General features: G+C 41.1%; 1 pseudogene across 1 annotated transcript in view; it reads left to right on the forward strand.

The window, feature by feature from the left end:
* LOC110489564 (neuropilin and tolloid-like protein 1) overlaps window positions 1-20,356 on the forward strand; it is a 200,766-nt pseudogene that overhangs the window by 39,287 nt on the left and 141,123 nt on the right. The window lies entirely within an intron of this gene.

A 20,356-nucleotide genomic window follows, 5' to 3' on the forward strand; every position in this document is an offset into this window, starting at 1 on the left:
TCTTTTACTCTGTCGTTCTGTTGTTTTATTTCTGTTATTGTGTTGTTCTTTTACTCTGTCGTTCTGTTGTTTTATTTCTGTTATTGTGTTGTTCTTTTACTCTGTCGTTCTGTTGTTTTATTTCTGTTATTGTGTTGTTCTTTTACTCTGTCGTTCTGTTGTTTTATACTGTTATTGTGTTGTTCTTTTACTCTGTCATTCTGTTCTTTATTTCTGTTATTGTGTTGTTCTTTTACTCTGTCATTCTGTTGTTTTATTTCTGTTATTGTGTTGTTCTTTTACTCTGTCGTTCTGTTGTTTTATACTGTTATTGTGTTGTTCTTTTACTCTGTCATTCTGTTCTTTATTTCTGTTATTGTGTTGTTCTTTTACTCTGTCATTCTGTTGTTTTATTTCTGTTATTGTGTTGTTCTTTTACTCTGTCATTCTGTTCTTTATTTCTGTTATTGTGTTGTTCTTTTACTCTGTCGTTCTGTTGTTTTATTTCTGTTATTGTGTTGTTCTTTTACTCTGTCGTTCTGTTGTTTTCATTCTGTCATATTATTTTGTTATTCTGTTCTTTTGATCTGCTATAGAATTCCGTTGTTCTGTTGTTCTTTTATTATATTTAAGAGTGACTCTTCTTGGTTGGCTTGGAGACTATTCTTCAATTCGAACCAGAGCATCATAGAACAGGTACCTTTACTTTGTTGTCACCAGAGTGATATTTCCTTAGAGGGTTGAGATATTAACTTAGCTCAGAGGAATGTAATGAATGGAGTGGAAATTGTGTGAAAGTTTAGCTGTCACAGTGTACTGTAAGTGCAAGGTTGAATTGGACTTGATCATCACTATACAGCAACTCTAACTGGATCTCAATTCAGTTAAGCCTGCATTGCGTTATGTACAGTTGAAGTCAGAAGTTTACATACACCTCAGCCAAATACATTTAAACTCAGTTTTTAACAATTCCTGACATTTAATCCTAGTAAAGATTCCCTGCCTTAGGTTAGTTAGGATCACCCCTTTATTTTAAGAAAGTGAAATGTCAGAATAATAGTAGAGAGATTGATTTATTTCAGCTTTTATTTATTTCATTACGTGACCAGTGGGTCAGAAGTTTACATACACTCAATTAGTATTTGGTAGCATTGCCTTTAAATTATTTAACTTTGGTCAAACGTTTCATGTTTGACCCACACAAGCTTCCCACAATAAGTTGGATGCATTTTGGCCCATTCCTCCTTACAGAGCTGGTGTAACTGCGTCAGGTTTGTAGGCCTCCTTGCTCGCACATACTTTTTCAGTTCTGCCCAAAAAAATTATATAGGATCGAGGTCTACAAACCTGGGATTTGAGGTCTACAAATGGGATTTGTGATGGCCACTCCAATACCTTGACTTTGTTTTCCTTAAGCCAATTTTCCACAACTTTGGAAGTATGCTTGGGGTCATTGTCCATTTGGAAGATCCATTTGCGACCGAGCTTTAACTTTAACTGATGTCTTGAGATGTTGCTTCAATATATCCACATACATTTCCGCCCTCATGATCCCATCTATTTTGTGAAGTTCACCAGTCCCCCCTGCAGCAAAGCACCCCCACAATATGATGCTGCCACTCCCGTGCTTCACGGTTGGGATGATGTTCTTCGGTTTGCAAGCCTCCCCCTTTTTCCTCCAAATATAACGATGGTCATTATGGCCAAACAGTTCTATTTTTGTTTCATCAGACCAGACGACATGTCTCCAAAAAGTACAATCTTTTTCCCCATGTGCAGTTGCAAACTGTAGTCTGTCTTTTTTATGGCGGTTTCGGAGCAGTGGCTTCTTCCTTGCTGAGAGGCCTTTCAGGTTATGTCGATATAGGACTCGTTTTACTGTGGATATAGATTATTTTGTACCTGTTCCTCCAGCATCTTCACAAGGTCCTTTGCTGTTGTTCTAGGATTGTTCTAGGATTGATTTGCACTTTTCGTACCAAAGCACGTTCATCTCTAGGAGACAGAATGCGTCTCCTTCCTGAGCGGTATGACGGCTGCGTGGTCCCATGGTGTTTATACTTGCCTACTTTGTAGAGATGAACGGGGTACATTCAGGCGTTTGTAAATTGCTCCCAAGGATGAACCAGACTTGTGGAGGTTTACCATTTTTTTTCTGAGGTCTTGGCTGATTTCTTTTGATTTTCCCTTGATGTCAAGCAAAGAGGCACTGAGTTTGAAGGTAGGCCTTGAAATACATCCACAAGTACACCTCCAATTGACTCAGGCTAATTGACATCATTTATCAGAAGCTTGTAAAGCCATGACATAATTTTCTGGAGTTTTCCAAGCTGTTTAAAGGCACAATCAACTTAGTGTATGTACATTTCTGACCCACTGGAATTGTGATACAGTGAAATAATATGTCTGTAAACAATTGTTGGAAAAATTACTTGTCATGCACAAGGTAGATGTCCTAACCGACTTACCAAAACTATAGTTTCTTAACAAGACATTTGTGGAGAGATTGAAAAAAAAGTTTTAATGTCTCCAACCTAAGTGTGTGTAAACTTCCGACTTCAACTGAACAGTATGCTGTATGTTTCCCATGGTCCAATCAAATCACAGATTGGTTTTGGGTACTGTAATAAACTCCTATCTCTTCTACTACGTAGAGTCCCCTCACAGGTAGATGATTCTTCCAGATTTCAGGATAAGAAGTTTGTGTGAACTGGCAGTAGTTTGTGAACAACATCCCTGCATAAACATTACCTAGGCAGGCTTGATTAAACATCTTGGTTTCCTCTATATCCTACTTTCTGTTATGCCTAGCACTGACGTCCTCTGATAAATTGCATTTCACTACAGGGTAATGTAATATGTAAGTGCAGTGTTTTGTTGTTTGTGCTCATCGGGACATGATGCAGGCAAACCCATGATAGGAAACCTCTCTGATGGTCATCATCAAAATCTGTAACAGTAACAGTCATCATAGATTATAGCTTTAGATCAACAAGGAGTTTGCTGACGGTGATAGGCCTGATCACCAAAGGCGATGACTTAGCAGTGGACAAAAAACCTCTCCCTCAACATCAGTAAGACCAAAGAGCTGATCATAGACTAAAGGGGAGATCAAGCTCCCGTCCATATCAATGGGGTTGTTGTGGAGCGGGTCGAGAGCGTTGTGTTCCTTGGCGTCCACATCACTAAAGACTTAACGTGGTCCACACACAACCCGCTCAGTTGTGAAGAGGGAATGACTGCACCTCTTCCCCCTCAGGAGACTGAAATTATTTGACATGGGCCCTCGGATCCTCAAAAGGTGATACCGCTGCACCATCGAGAGCATCTTGACTGAATGCATCACCGCCTGGTATTGCAGATGCACCAGCCTCGATCACGAAGCGCTACAGAGGGTGGTGAGGATAGCCCAGGACATCACTTGAGCTGAGCTCCCTGCCATCCAGGATCTCTATACCAGGTGGTGTCAGAGGAAGGCCCGAAAAATGTCCAACGACTCCAGCCACCCAAGCCTTAGATTGGTCACTCTGCTACCATCCAGCAAATGGTACCAAAGAATTGCCTCTCGGACCAACAGGCTCTATGACAGCTTCTACCCCCAAGCCATAAGACTGCTAAAAAGCCATAAGATTGCTAAATAGTTAATGAAATGCTTACCAGGACTGTCTGCACTGACACTATGCACACTCACAAGACTATATATACACTCACTCGCACATACTACACTGACACTCACACAAACCCATACACATGGACTACACATACACACACACACACACACACACACACACACACACACACACACACACACACACACACACACACACACACACACACACACACACACACATCTGGGGTGGCAGGTAGCCTAGTGGTTATAGCGTTGGACTAGTAACCGAAAGGTTGCAAGATCAACTTCCTGACAAGGTACAAATCTGTCGTTCTGCCCCTGAATGAGGCAGTTAACCCGTTGTCCCGAGTCTGTCATTGAAAATAAGAACTTGTTCTTAACTGACTTGCAGAAAACGATAGTGATCCCTCATTGAGTTTGATAGAGATTATAGGTTGTGTAATGATGCTAGAGATTAACTTTACTTTAGTCATGTTATGATATTCATGTTATTGATAGAACAGATTTAGCTTAAGGGTGAATGGAATAGATGTTGCTGCATCAGAAATGACTGAGCAGATTCATCTGGATAAAATGTTTTGATGAAAGGATCAGAGCATGAGACTAATAGAGATCAGGACCCCACATCTTCCCTTTAAAAGAGGATTCATATCCAAGTTGTCTTAGTAAGTCACTAATATAACTCTTTAATTGAGTGAAATTTCAGAGTCATGCCAATGGACCAGACTCATAACACAAAGCTCTTTTCCCTAGTTTGATATTTAGGTGGTGATGAGCTCGTAATATAACTTAGCAAAGAGATCGCTATAGAAAACCTAGCTCTGGAATGGCAAACATCAGCTGGCTATCATCAAAGGTTCCAGTATATAGAATTATTCAATCATAGAATTGTAATCAGTAGAACAGACATTCACCGTATTGGATAAAGCATGACAAAGGTGGATTTCAGAACTCAACATATTCCATTAGTTCTGTTTCTACACCAATTCCACACGTGTTAAAGGGAAAATAAAATACCTTCGGTCTAGTGTGAGGAATGGAGAGTGTGAGAAAGTGTCTCGTACGTCTGGATCTATCCTTAGCTCATTCATAACCATGGTGGCAGAGAGCCAGGTTACAGGCCTGCTAAATATTACCCCATACTCTCTGCCTGTCTTCAGCCAGCCAGCCTGCCTGCCTCCCTGCCTGCCGTAGCCTGTCTCAGCCAGCCCTGTTGAGGGATAGCTACGGTACCCAGAGGATCCATTAGAATAGCAGGGAAGCCTAAACTGCTCTTTCTGGAAAGATTACAGGGAGGCTAAACTGCTCTTTCTGGAGAGAGTACAGGGATGTTAACCTCTACGGGATCGGTGTCTCGTCCACGGGAGGCGTGAGCTAACATAGGCTAATTTGATTAGCAGGAGGTTGTAAGTAACAAGAAAATGTACAGTAGCTATTACAGTGAAATAATACCATGCTATTGTTTGAGGAGAGTGCACAGTTATGAACTTGAAAATGTATTAATTAACCAAATAGGCACATTTGGACAGTCTTGATACAACATTTTGAACAGAAATACAATGGTTCATTGAATCAGTGTAAAACTTTGCACGTATACTGCTGCCACCTTGTGGCCAAAATCTAAATTGCCCCTGGGCTGGAATAGTACATTGTGGCCTTTCACTTGCATTTCAAAGTTTCATTAGTTCATTTTTGATATAGTCCCAAAATGTGTGCATGTCAGCAATCAATGTCCTTTTCCAATCTGGGGTGGCAGGTAGCCTAGTGGTTAGCGCGTTGGACTAGTAACCAGCAGGTAGCCTAGTGGTTAGCGCGTTGGACTAGTAACCAGCAGGTAGCCTAGTGGTTAGCGCGTTGGACTAGTAACCAGCAGGTAGCCTAGTGGTTAGCGCGTTGGACTAGTAACCAGCAGGTAGCCTAGTGGTTAGCGCGTTGGACTAGTAACCAGCAGGTAGCCTAGTGGTTAGCGCGTTGGACTAGTAACCAGCAGGTAGCCTAGTGGTTAGCGCGTTGGACTAGTAACCAGCAGGTAGCCTAGTGGTTAGCGCGTTGGACTAGTAACCAGCAGGTAGCCTAGTGGTTAGCGCGTTGGACTAGTAACCAGCAGGTAGCCTAGTGGTTAGCGCGTTGGACTAGTAACCGAAGGGTTGTATGATTGAATCCCTGAGCTGACAAGGTAAAAATCTGTCGTTCTGCCCCTGAACAAGGCAGTTAACCCACTGTTCCTAGGCTGTCATTGAAAATAAGGATTTGTTCTTAACTGACTTGCCTAGTTAAATAAATAATGTTTTCAAAATATACACATTTGTAAATACAGTAATACAGCCGGTATGCAAAATGCATCATATTGGCTGCATGTCTGTGCTGGACATACTGTATATATATAATATATATATATATATAATATATGTATGTGTGTATATAATTTTTTTAAATTGTCAACGCTGGCTATCGCTCTTGGAATTTGAAAGGCCTAAATGGTCCTATTAAACGTTGTCTTGATCTCCTAGCAAGAAACCATTGATATAGCAATGCTACAAGAAACACACCTGTTCCAAAAGGACGCACATAGAACAGAGATCCATTTGTGACTGGCTCAGATGTAGCTAAATTTGAAATTGTATATTTTACATTGGATAAAAGTAGAGACTCAGAGCTACAAAATGATATATCATACACTACAGTTGAGGAACAATGGGACTTTGAATGTTTTGGTACTACTATTGCAGAGCCCTGCTTTGTCTACACCCATTCAGCAAGTTAGCTTGGGGGCTTTAGCCCCACCCATCTTTTTAAGGATTGATCTGAAATATACCCAAGCACCCAAGCTAACTTGCTAGCTACTTCCAGACATCTAAGTGAGAGAGAACAGCTCACTGAACATTACTCTCCCTAGCAGAACTGGTTAGGCTGTTATGTTATCCAGAGCGTTGGTGACTGCAAGCTGTCAGATTGTCCATAGGTAAATTCAGAGCGTTTCTCGTTCAGAGCCGGACGCTCTGGCCGATTTAGTCATGTTGAAACTAACGTTCTGACCTCACATCGGCAGTCAAGCACCAAAGCTAACTGGCTAGCATTGTTCTTAACTGACTTGCAGAAACATAATGAGAGAACACTCCACTCTGACCATTTACTCGCCCTAGCAGTGCTGATTAGGCTGTTTTTATGTTATCCAGAGCGTTGGTGACTGTAACTGTTTTGCTGGCAACAATTTATTTACACGTTTTTGCCAACTTTTACTGACACCGGCCATATTGAGCATTTGTAAATTCTGCTCTCTCTGGCACACTCAGACGAGAGTGCTCTGAAATCGGAGTAGATGGCCAAACTGAATTTACGAACGCACCCGAAATGGTTACTTGCATAGTGGAGTATTTTGTTAAGACATGTAGCTAGCTAGCTCTGCAGGTAGCTCTGCAGGTAACCAACCATGTTAGCTAGCTAACATTAGGCTATAGCTAGCCAAGCAAATAGCTCAGAGCTACGAATAATAAGGTCATACACATAACATTAGCAAACGAGCCAGACAGGTAATGTTAGCTAGCTAGCTAGGTAAACAATTAACTATAATCACAACTCATGAAGTTATTGTCCTGCGTGAATCTGCAGGTAGCTAATCAACCGGGTTCATTGTTAGCTAGCTAACATTAGGCTATAGCTAGCCAAGCAAATGGCTCTTTCTGTCAAAATTAGAAACGTGTCATATCTGAAAATGTAACTAGCTAGACTATCTTACATACATCATTCATGGTTGAACGCGTCTTCTGTCAGATGCCATGGTGTCCCTTAGTTTGAAGATGTAATCCGGAGACAGGTGTTTTCTCAATCTCCTTAGCTATCATACTTGAATTCCACTAATTTCAAAATGCAGTCCTCTAGAAAGTGGAGAGCAACACTTATGCAGTTTTAATAAACAATATAAAAAAATAAAAGCAGCTCTAGACAGGATTACCTGGACATACTGACCAGCTCAAATAGACAGAAGCATGCTATATGGCAGACCAATCCCAACTTATCTCTCAGCATGTCCAGCCCACTCATTATCTCAGCCAATCATGGCTAGAGGGAAGGTTACCAACTTTCTCTGTGGCTAAACCAACTAGGCTCGTAATTAAAGAATTGTATTCATATTTACAAATGACATAAACGTTTGTTATTAAGGCACATGAAAGTTCACATGTTTGAGAAGGCATTTCTGACAAACGCATTTATATAAAAAAATACATTCACACATCTCTCCTGTGAAGTAGTGACCCGTGACATACACCTAGTTTCCTGAAATGGGTCACGTGTGTACAAACTGGCTGCTTTTTCCATCAGCTCCAAACATAACTAAAGGTGTAATCATAATGATACAGAAGAATCTGAAACTCACCATCTTGGGTAAAGACCAAGAAGGCAGAATAATGTATCCATAATGGAAAGAAAATTGCTTTTATTAATGTGTATTCTCCAAATTCATATGATCCTAAACTCGGCAAAATAATAATCTCTGTCAACTGCGTTTATTTTCAGCAAACTTAAGATATGTAAATATTTGTATGAACATAACAAGATCAGAACAGTATATTTATAGAATGAACTGAATTCCATCTGGTTATGCTATTTTGGACAATCTAATAAATCTAATAAATCTAATAAGACCTGTTATCTACCCCTCTATTTTCTTTAATCAAGAAAATATGAATATTAAATATGAGCTTGTCCGACCACCACGCGTACTACTGCCAATTCTCAGAATCTACTATAAGAGCCATTACAAAATCCTACATTCTGTAATCAATTTGAAATTAAACAAAGATTCAGTCGATGACCCCTGGACTCTCTGGGGTGCCACCAACGTTCTTATTTATAATAATTTGCATCTGGGTTGAATAAATAACAATGAAAGAAGTATGCAAATATGCAAATGGGAAATGTTCTTAACTGCATTACAGTGTTGTCAACAAATACTGTTTTCAGACCAGGTAGCTGTTACTTTTTCCAAAGTGAAGACAGCTTCATTTATTGATAAGATAATAGAGCGGAATTTACCATCCATTGAGTTTGACTCAACCATAACTTCCATGGTAGTCGTCCTAGTCGTTTACTGGCCAACGAGCTACAAAGTAATGATCAATTAACTGATGTAACAACTATTGAATTTGAAAATGGGGAATTACAATCAGAACCCAAATGATTAAATCAACATTTTCCCGCTTCTATAAAGAACTGTACATCTCTGATTGTAAATCCACACCAAGCCGAACTAAGTCCTTTCTAAAATAATTAAGAACTTCTCTTCTCTCAACAGAGGAAGCCACCTCGCTGGGAGCTCAAATCTCTCTCAATGAACTCAAAAGGGCATTGGATAACAAGAATAAAGGCAAATCACCTGGATGGGATGGGATTCCTCCTGAGTTCTATTTAACAGTTTTGAAATTATTATCTTCACAAAGCTTCATTTGGGAGAGATGTGAATACAGTACTAATTAAACTTTTATTATATAAGGGTAAGGATGCCACCCAGTGTTCTCACTATCGCCCCCTATCTTTAATATTGAACTGTTTCAAGACTTATTTACCCAAATTGTTCCACATAGATACGATCCTCGGTCGACTTTTACTTTTACATATCTTACATGCTTCATCAGAGACAACAGTTCCTTGGGCTGTATTACCTCTCAATGCAGATAAAAAGCTTTAATAGACTAGAATGGTCATATCTCTGGTCTGTCTTGGAACACATGGGACATGGCTTCAATTTCATTCATATGATTAAAATGGTATATGCCAATCCCTCAGCAATTATTATAACAGGTAATATCGGCTCTGCTCCGTTCAGAATCACTAGAAGCAGCAGACAAGGCGATCCAACTGTGTCTTTGATATTCTCATTATCCATGGATCCCCTGGCCCAGGCAGTTTGTCAATCGAAAGAAAATAACACATTTCCCCAAAATCTATTAATCACTTCATTTCATTATACACAGATTATATTTTACAATATCTAGACAATGTATCTCAATTGCTCCGAAACCCATTGAAGATCATAGATAAATTCAGCATCATCTTCGAGTTATAAAATTAATTAATCCTAACCAAATCAGCCCTACCTCCTCTCAGGGCCCCAATGGAGGACTCCGTCACTACTTATGGAATACCAACCGTTTTCCATATGAAATAGCTGGGATTAGATATACTTCCTTCTTTAGATAAAACTATTGCCAGAAACTTTAACAGAAAGCTTAAATCGATTGTCTGGCCTCAGCAGATGGAATAATATCCTAGTTGCTTTAACCAGCAGAATATCTATTATCAAAATGAATATATTGCCACGGGTGATTTCCGCTGTTCAAGGCTTCCCATGGCTCCCCCCTCCCCTTCTGGAAATATGGCAAATGATCCCTGATAAAATGTACAAAGATGGAAGGACGGAGGAGAACTATCTGTACCGAACTTTAAATTGCATTTCCAGGCACTAGCATTTCGCCCCATCCTAAATTGGTTTAGACATGATTCTTCTTCTCTCTGGCTGAATATAAAGATAGATATGGTGTCTCCTATTGCCTTGGAAGAGGTGGTCTTCACTGATATATCCCTTAAACTGTTTTTATTCGGTGCAAAATTGAAAGACAATGTAACTGGGGATCAAAATGGAATGCACATAATCCCAATATTTCACAATAATGCATTGAGATCTGGAAGGTGGCATTTTGCATCCCCACAATGCACCAAATGTGGAAACTGCATCCTTGCCGATATCATGGACAGTAATGGTTGGATAATATTCCAAGATTACCAGTCAACCCCTTTATTCTATATGTAGAACTTAGGTCAGCTATAACTGGCATATGGAGTACCTTGGGAAACACAACTACCAAACTATCCAATGATGGGGTTTATAAATGCATTATCTGGGCTCCAGAAAGGCCTGATCTCTATAATATATAAGCAACTTTTGGAAAGCTAATATTCTGAGCCAGCCATTAAACAAGTATGGTCCAAAGATCTAATTGAATCTGAACACCCCTTTTTAAATGGAACAGAATATGGAAAGAGAAAGAGAGGAGATTGGGAGGGAGAGAGAGAGATAAAGAGAGAAATCTGTGTAAAGCAGTATATAAGGATGACAGACAGAGAGAAATAATTGCATGGTATGTATGTGTTTCTGTGTGTGTGAAGGAGGGAGATTTGTGTGTGCGGAGGAGGGAGATGTGTGTGTGTGTGTGTGTGTGTGTGTGTGTGTGTGTGTGTGTGTGTGTGTGTGTGTGTGTGTGTGTGTGTGTGTGTGTGTGTGTGTGTGTGTGTGTGTGTGTGTGTGTGTGTGAGCAGAGAGAGGGATCAAGAGAGGCGGCGAATGAGCCAGGACAGTTCCAGGCTGCTGTACCTCCCCAAGGCTGTGGCTTCTATCTGAATATTCATTGAGCTGAGACTGGCTTTCCCGTCTGTTAACAGATAACTATCAGTTCTTACCATGTGGCTGCGAATGGGCCTGTTTGCCCACACACACACACACACACACACACACACACACACACACACACACACACACACACACACACTGAGAAAAGCATCAACGCCTGACAATGTTCCCTTGGAAATATGAAAAACCAGTGATGGGCTTGCAAATTGAAATGTTTTTGTCAGAATTGTTTCCTTTGAAAGCTGTTCTGGTGTTAGCATGTAGATTTCCCCTTCAGATAGGCTTCACATCATTTTGCTGAATGTTGCTTGTCATGTCTCATTTTGTTAGTCGTGCCAGATCTGTGTTTTGGCATACAGTGACAGTCAGATGTGGGTTTCATGCCAGTGAACGGGTATGTCTTGGGAAAACACGTTTGTTAACACATGTGTTATTTGATGTATGATGATTTATTAAAAGCACAAACTGGTTGATTTTGAATCCCTATTCAATTTTAGATACAACTTCTGTCTACAACTAGAATCTGAGTCAAATGTCTTCCGTTTAATGATGATCTGGTGTTTCTGTCCCCAACCAAGAAGGACCTACAGCAACACCCAGATCTTCTGAACAGATTCTGTCAGACCTGAACCCTGACAGTTAATCTCAGTAAGAAAATAATTATGGTGTTCCAAAAAAGGTCCGGTTGCCAGGACAACAAATACAAATTCTACCAAGACACTGTTGCCCCGGAGCAGTGGTCACCAACCGGTCGATCTCCAAGCCATTCGTAGACAAGGCAACAACAGTAAATCCTTGCATTCCTATTTTTTAAATGTTTTTATTGCCAAGTACAGTTAGTTGGTGGGAGGTGCACTTGATTCAACAGCCCTAGTGCCAGAAAGGCAAAGTGTTCCCGTTTTTAACCATTCCATGTCTCTGAAGTTAGAACATGCCCGGCAGATCCAGAGAGCAAATCAAGTGCACCTATAGGCCTACCGCTGGCCAATCAGATAGCTCAGATCACCCTGTCTGCACAGTTTCCTCCTATTAAAACAAGCCTCGAACGCACAGCAAAGATACTGTGAGATTTGTAAACTTTTAAAACCACGACTAAAGAGAGACTCAACAGAATACAGCACTGTGTTCTGTTTTAATGAGTTCCTGTTTAAGTTGTTATTCAGCTCTGTCAACAGTTTGTTCAACACCTTTATAAACCAAGTGTTCTGATAAGCCTACGTTGTTATTATTAGGACCTGCTTGTATCTTTTTTAATATCAAGGAATATTTCACTTTCTCTGGTCGTAGGGTACGACAATGTGAATTGGTGCACGAGGCAGAAATAATGCAGTGTGACTTGAGTTTCGCCACCAGCTGGAAGACCATGTCCCCTGTTCTCTATTGGAGGGAGGGACGGGTGGAGGGAGGGAGAGCCTCGCTGTTGCTCTCCCTCCCTCCCCTCACATCTGACCATCAGATGCATCAAGTCCAATAAAATAAAGCTAATTCTTACACGGAACCCAAACCGTCTGGTGTGCGTGTGCCATCGTGCTTAAATTTATTTTGTCCCCCTACACCAAACGCGATCACGACATGCAGGTTAAAATATCAAAACAAACTCTGAACCAATGACATTAATTTGGGGACAGGTTCGAAAAGCATTAAACATGTATTGCTAGTTAGCTAGTTAGCTTGCACTTCCTAGCTAATGTATCCTATTTAGCTAGCTTGCTGTTGCTAGCTAATTTGTCCTGGGATATAAACATTGATTTGCACAAGGTCTTCTAATCCGACAATTAATCCACACATAAAACGGCCAACCGAATCGTTTCTAGTCATCTCTCCTCCTAACATGCTTTTTCATCTTTGAATTTATATTTATGGTGATTGGCATCTACACTTTTACCACGACAACCTGTCCACCTGACCGTGCTGCTGCTCCAGTTTCAACTGTTCTGCCTTATTATTATTCGACCATGCTGGTCATTTATGAACATTTGAACATCTTGGCCATGTTCTGTTATAATCTCCACCCGGCACAGCCAGAAGAGGACTGGCCACCCCACATAGCCTGGTTCCTCTCTAGGTTTCTTCCTAGGTTTTGGCCATTCTAGGGAGTTTTTCCTAGCCACCGTGCTTCTACACCTGCATTGCTTGCTGTTTGGGGTTTTAGGCTGGGTTTCTGTACAGCACTTTGAGATATCAGCTGATGTACGAAGGGCTATATAAATACATTTGATTTGATTTGACAACGCGACGTGTCCGGTCTGGTCAGCATGTTATGCTCACTCAGCCGTGCCTCTCAAGTAATACAACAAATGATCAATTACCAATGTGATCATATACCTAACATTTTTAAATATAATGATGAAATGTTCTGAGAATAACAACATTGGCAGGGCAATTCAAGCATAGCCAATATGCAGTGATAATGTATTAGGACTAAAGCCTGCAGCACGGTTGGTGAGCACACTAAAAACTATACCTACCTCGGCCTAAACATCAGCGCCACAGGTAACTTCCACAAAGCTGTGAACAATCTGAGACGGGACTTCTATGCCTTCAAAAGGAACATCAAATTTGACATACCAATTTAGGATCTGGCTAAAAATACTTAAATCAGTTATAGAACCCAATTCCCTTTATGGTTGTGAGGTCTGGGTTCCACTCAACAACTAACAATTCACAAAATGGGAGAAACATTCTCTGTGTACAATGTAAAACAACAAATAATGCATGCAGAGCAGAATTAAAACTATTCCCGCTAATTATTAAAATCCCCCAAAATAGCTATTTAATTCTCCAACCACGTAAAATGAAGCGATTCCCAAACCTTCCATAACAAAGCCCTCACCTACAGAGAGGTAAACCTGGAGAAACATCCCCTCAGCCAGCTGGTACGGGGACTCAAACAGACCCCACAGAGCCCCAGGACAGCAACACATTTTGTTTTCATGAGAAAACAAAATGATAATTTCCTTGAAACATTGGAAAGAATTAAAAAAAAAAACAGAGCAAACTAGATTGCAATCTGGCCCTAAACAGAGTGTACACAGTGACCGAATACCTGACCACTGTGACTGACCCAACATTAAGTAAGGCTTTTGCCTATGCACAGACTCGTTGAACATGGCCTTGCTATCGAGAGAGGCTGCCATTGGCAGACATGGCTCCCAAGAGAAGACAGGCTATGTGCACACTACCCACAACATGAGGTGGAAACTGAGCTGCACTTCCTAACATCCTGCCAAATGTATGACCATGTTAGAGACACATATTTCCCTCAGATTACACAGATCCACAAAGAATGTGAAAACAAATCCAATCTTGATGAACTCCCATATCTACTAGGTGAAATACCACAGTCTGCCATCACAGCAGCAAGATGTGTGACCTGCTGCACAAGAAAAGGGCAACCAGTGAAGAACAAACCACATTGTAAATACAACCTATATTTACGTTTGTTTATTTTCCCTTTCATACTTCAACTACTTGCACATTGTTACAACACTGTATATAGCCAATAATATAACATTCAAATTGTCTATATATATTGTTTTACTTTTGTGAGTGTAATGTTTAATGTTATTTTCTAATTGTGTATTTCACTTTTTTTAATTATCTATTCCACTTGATTTGGCAATGTAAACATATGTTGCCACATTTCAGGCTTCAAACATAAAGATATAAAACTGTATTTTTTTGTGAAGAATCAACAACAAGTGGGACACAATCATGAAGTGGAACGACATTTATTGGATATTTCAAACTTTTTTAACAAATCAAAAACTGAAAAATTGGGCGTGCAAAATTATTCAGCCCCTTTACTTTCAGTGCAGCAAACTCTCTCCAGAAGTTCAGTGAGGATCTCTGAATGATCCAATGTTGACCTAAATGACTAATGATGATAAATACAATCCACCTGTGTGTAATCAAGTCTCCGTATAAATGCACCTGCACTGTGATAGTCTCAGAGGTCCGTTAAAAGAGCAGAGAGCATCATGAAGAACAAGGAACACACCAAGCAGGTCCGAGATACTGTTGTGAAGAAGTTTAAAGCCGGATTTGGATACAAAAAGATTTCCCAAGCTTTAAACATCCCAAGGAGCACTGTGCAAGCGATAATATTGAAATGGAAGGAGTATCAGACCACTGCAAATCTACCAAGACCTGGCCGTCCCTCTAAACTTTCAGCTCATACAAGGAGAAGACTGATCAGAAATGCAGCCAAGAGGCCCATGATCACTCTGGGTGAACTGCAGAGATCTACAGCTGAGGTGGGAGACTCTGTCCATAGGACAACAATCAGTCGTATATTGCACAAATCTGGCCTTTATAGAAGAGTGGCAAGAAGAAAGCCATTTCTTAAAGATATCACACCAAACATGTGGAAGAAGGTGCTCTGGTCAGATGAAACCAAAATTGAACTTTTTGGCAACAATGCAAAACTTTATGTTTGGCGTAAAAGCAACACAGCTGAACACACCATCCCCACTGTCAAACATGGTGGTGGCAGCATCATGGTTTGGGCCTGCTTTTCTTCAGCAGGGACAGGGAAGATGGTTAAAATTGATGGGAAGATGGATGGAGCCAAATACAGGACCATTCTGGAAGAAAACCTGATGGAGTCTGCAAAAGACCTGAGACTGGGACGGAGATTTGTCTTCCAACAAGACAATGATCCAAAACATAAAGCAAAATCTAAAATGGAATGGTTCAAAAATAAACATATCCAGGTGTTAGAATGGCCAAGTCAAAGTCCAGACCTGAATCCAATCGAGAATCTGTGGAAAGAACTGAAAACTGCTGTTCACAAATGCTCTCCATCCAACCTCACTGAGCTCGAGCTGTTTTGCAAGGAGGAATGGGAAAAAATTTCACTGTCTCGATGTGCAATACTGATAGAGACATACCCCAAGCGACTTACAGCTGTAATCACAGCAAAAGGTGGCGCTACAAAGTATTAACTTAAGGGGGCTGAATAATTTTGCACGCCCAATTTTTCAGTTTTTGATTTGTTAAAAAAGTTTGAAATATCCAATAAATGTTGTTCCACTTCACGATTGTGTCCCACTTGTTGTTGATTCTTCACACAAAAAATACAGTTTTATATATTTATGTTTGAAGCCTGAAATGTGGCAACAGGTCGCAAAGTTCAAGGGGGCCGAATACTTTCGCAAGGCACTGTAAATTGAATTGAGAGAGAGAGAAAGAGAGAGAGAGAGAAATGGATGGAAATGAGTAGAGGTGAATTAGAATGTGAGATTGTGTCTATTACATCCAGTGCAGAGAGTTGATTCTTCATCTAGAACACACATGCTTCTGCCATTAATTAGTAGATCTGTTATCGGAGCTTGATTATGATGCCTGTTACATTATCCGTGCTTGATGAAATACCTGTGGATTAATGATGCCATCTTCTTGTGCCTTTGGCTCCTCGAGCTAGTCATTAGTTAGCAGTGTGACCAAGACACAACTGTGTGCTATCTCAATAGTCTATACTACTGAGTGTACTACATTACTTACTGTAGAATACTACAGTACTTGCGATAAAATACTACATTATTTACTGTAGAATACTACATTACTTACTATAGAATACTACATTATTTACTGTAGAATACTACATTACTTAATATAGAATAGTACATTACTTACTATAGAATACTACAATACTTGCTATAAAATACTACATTACTTACTATAGAATACTACATTACTTACTATAGAATTCTGTATTTATAAGGACACAAGGTGAGACCCAGATTCAGACCCAGGAGGCAGATGGTTTGAGCTCTGATATTTATTATAGTCCAAGGCTCGAGGTCAGGGGCAGGCAGAGTGGTCAGGCAGGCGGGCTCAGAGTCAGGACAGGCAAGGGTCAAAACCAGGAGGACGATAAAAAGACTGAGAGACTGGGGAAAAAACAGGACCTGAGAGAAAAACGCTGGTTGACTTTGCAAACAAGATGAACTGGCACAGGCAGACAGAAAACACAGGTATAAATACCCAGGGGATAATGGGGAAGATGGGTGACACCTGGAGGGAGTGGAGACAAGAACAAGGACAGGTGGAACAGATCAGGGTGTGACAGTAGTAAACTGTGGTATACTGTAAAATGCTATACAACACACTGTAGTATCCCTCAATCATGTGTAGTACTTACTATAGAATGTTGTAGAATGCTACAGTAAATACTACTGTTTTATCTGAAGAGATAAACTGCAGTAAATACTATAGCAATGTCTGCAAAACACTACAGCCTGGAAAAACACTACACTTTTTAACTATAGTATGTAATGTGCAGATACCCATGCCCATTCCCCTCCCCATTTCCCAATTTGTGCCACCCATAAGTGAGAAACATACATGTCAAGTATAGACCATATATTAGGTTCCCAACAGCTTGTAGCTCCCTTCAGTAACCACGAGCACAACCGTTCCTTGATTTTAACTGGTGGCTTTATTCTGTAGTTTTAGTCAGAATTATCACCTTCCGTGAGAACTATAAAGTAAATGAAAAATACAGTTAAGCACACTCTTACAACCTTATCTTACGAGTGACTTATTAGCTTGGTATAACTCTGAAGTGCTTACATACATAACAGTTTAACCGGCGTTATAACGAGTTCAGATTAAACACATGAATAAAGGAGAAAATACCTCATTGGCTGCTTATTACAGAAAGGAGGAAATCAAACTTCACACTTATTATTCCTGGCGTGAATTCACACTTCATCCTAACATACACTCTTCAACCTTTATGAACTACACCCGATGACATGAAAACTTAGCTAACGCAGCGCAGGATTGCCTTCCCTCCAAAAGTGTGTTGCTACAATAAGGATCCCCGTTACAACAGTATTAGCTACGTAGTTCCGCTTGTATTATCATTTCCCCCGCACAGCGGACACGTAAACAATTCAAACAAAAGACAACGACATAACCTGTAAGTCTAACTGTCAGTTACACAGCTTATAGAAAAGAGCAGAGGCTTTGAGCTACCCGTTCAGAGCTCAGTCCTACCTACCTACAGCTTATAGAAAAGAGCAGAGGCTTTGAGCTACCCGTTCAGAGCTCAGTCCTACCTACCTATAGCTTATAGAAAAGAGCAGAGGCTTTGAGCTACCCGTTCAGAGCTCAGTTCTACCTACCTACAGGTTTTAGAAAAGAGCAGAGGCTTTGAGCTACCCGTTCAGAGCTCAGTCCTACCTACCTACAGGTTTTAGAAAAGAGCAGAGGCTTTGAGCTACCCGTTCAGAGCTCAGTTCTACCTACCTACAGGTTTTAGAAAAGAGCAGAGGCTTTGAGCTACCCGTTCAGAGCTCAGTTCTACCTACCTACAGGTTTTAGAAAAGAGCAGAGGCTTTGAGCTACCCGTTCAGAGCTCAGTCCTACCTACCTACAGCTTATAGAAAAGAGCAGAGGCTTTGAGCTACCCGTTCAGAGCTCAGTTCTACCTACCTACAGGTTATAGAAAAGAGCAGAGGCTTTGAGCTACCTGTTCAGAGCTCAGTCCTACCTACCTACAGGTTATAGAAAAGAGCAGAGGCTTTGAGCTACCTGTTCAGAGCTCAGTCCTACCTACCTACAGGTTATAGAAAAGAGCAGAGGCTTTGAGCTACCTGTTCAGAGCTCAGTCCTACCTACCTACAGCTTATAGAAAAGAGCAGAGGCTTTGAGCTACCCGTTCAGAGCTCAGTCCTACCTACCTACAGCTTATAGAAAACAGCAGAGGCTTTGAGCTACCTGTTCAGAGCTCAGTCCTACCTACCTACAGCTTATAGAAAAGAGCAGAGGCTTTGAGCTACCTGTTCAGAGCTCAGTCCTACCTACCTACAGCTTATAGAAAAGAGCAGAGGCTTTGAGCTACCTGTTCAGAGCTCAGTCCTACCTACCTACAGCTTATAGAAAAGAGCAGAGGCTTTGAGCTACCTGTTCAGAGCTCAGTCCTACCTACCTACAGCTTATAGAAAAGAGCAGAGGCTTTGAGCTACCTGTTCAGAGCTCAGTCCTACCTACCTACAGGTTATAGAAAAGAGCAGAGGCTTTGAGCTACCTGTTCAGAGCTCAGTCCTACCTACCTACAGGTTATAGAAAAGAGCAGAGGCTTTGAGCTACCTGTTCAGAGCTCAGTCCTACCTACCTACAGCTTATAGAAAAGAGCAGAGGCTTTGAGCTACCCGTTCAGAGCTCAGTCCTACCTACCTACAGCTTATAGAAAAGAGCAGAGGCTTTGAGCTACCTGTTCAGAGCTCAGTCCTACCTACCTACAGCTTATAGAAAAGAGCAGAGGCTTTGAGCTACCTGTTCAGAGCTCAGTCCTACCTACCTACAGCTTATAGAAAAGAGCAGAGGCTTTGAGCTACCTGTTCAGAGCTCAGTCCTACCTACCTACAGCTTATAGAAAAGAGCAGAGGCTTTGAGCTACCTGTTCAGAGCTCAGTCCTACCTACCTACAGCTTATAGAAAAGAGCAGAGGCTTTGAACTACCTGTTCAGAGCTCAGTCCTACCTACCTACAGCTTATAGAAAAGAGCAGAGGCTTTGAGCTACCTGTTCAGAGCTCAGTCCTACCTACCTACAGCTTATAGAAAAGAGCAGAGGCTTTGAGCTACCTGTTCAGAGCTCAGTCCTACCTACCTACAGCTTATAGAAAAGAGCAGAGGCTTTGAGCTACCCGTTCAGAGCTCAGTTCTACCTACCTACAGCTTATAGAAAAGAGCAGAGGCTTTGAGCTACCTGTTCAGAGCTCAGTCCTACCTACCTACAGCTTATAGAAAAGAGCAGAGGCTTTGAGCTACCTGTTCAGAGCTCAGTCCTACCTACCTACAGCTTATAGAAAAGAGCAGAGGCTTTGAGCTACCCGTTCAGAGCTCAGTCCTACCTACCTACAGCTTATAGAAAAGAGCAGAGGCTTTGAGCTACCCGTTCAGAGCTCAGTCCTACCTACCTACAGGTTATAGAAAAGAGCAGAGGCTTTGAGCTACCCGTTCAGAGCTCAGTTCTACCTACCTACAGGTTTTAGAAAAGAGCAGAGGCTTTGAGCTACCTGTTCAGAGCTCAGTCCTACCTACCTACAGCTTATAGAAAAGAGCAGAGGCTTTGAGCTACCCGTTCAGAGCTCAGTCCTACCTACCTACAGCTTATAGAAAAGAGCAGAGGCTTTGAGCTACCCGTTCAGAGCTCAGTTCTACCTACCTACAGGTTTTAGAAAAGAGCAGAGGCTTTGAGCTACCTGTTCAGAGCTCAGTCCTACCTACCTACAGCTTATAGAAAAGAGCAGAGGCTTTGAGCTACCCGTTCAGAGCTCAGTCCTACCTACCTACAGCTTATAGAAAAGAGCAGAGGCTTTGAGCTACC

The sequence above is a fragment of the Oncorhynchus mykiss genome, chromosome 15 (genome assembly GCF_057628025.1).
Source record: "Oncorhynchus mykiss isolate SJ-2025 chromosome 15, ASM5762802v1, whole genome shotgun sequence".
In the NCBI taxonomy this organism is placed as follows: domain Eukaryota; kingdom Metazoa; phylum Chordata; class Actinopteri; order Salmoniformes; family Salmonidae; genus Oncorhynchus; species Oncorhynchus mykiss.